This window comes from Condylura cristata, unplaced genomic scaffold (assembly GCF_000260355.1).
Source record: "Condylura cristata isolate star-nosed mole 26May11 unplaced genomic scaffold, ConCri1.0 scaffold00023, whole genome shotgun sequence".
NCBI lineage: Eukaryota > Metazoa > Chordata > Mammalia > Eulipotyphla > Talpidae > Condylura > Condylura cristata.
In genome coordinates, this window is record NW_004567124.1 from 11,619,694 (window position 1) to 11,620,171 (window position 478).

Below are 478 nucleotides of genomic sequence, written 5' to 3' on the forward strand. Positions count from 1 at the left end.
GCAATGTGAGCAGTAACTGGTAGAACTATATAAAAATCCTAGAAAATGCACATTAATTTTGATGAAACCATCAGTGGGACCAAGCCAGATTCTGATTGAAATGGTACTTAAAAAAAAAAAAGACAATCTATTGGTCTTGTATCAGTGACTAGCTTTACACAGCATCCCATAATAAAAACAAAGCTATAACACTGTATGATACATACCTTAACACTTTCTTCACATTCTAGGAATCTTTAGTAAAGAATACAGCATTTCTAAAAAAAACAGGGGAAATGTCCAGCATAACATAGTTTAATTGGAATTTAGCAACCTATTGATGAATCTAGACCACCTATTTTTTGACCCAGGATTTTTGAAGAGGTTGAAAATCACATTTCCTGTCTGCTGAGGCTGGTAGTAACCTTCAGTGAAATACTCATAAACCTATTAAAATGTCAAATAGTTTTTTATGTCCCCAACGTTTGTTATAGAAGCA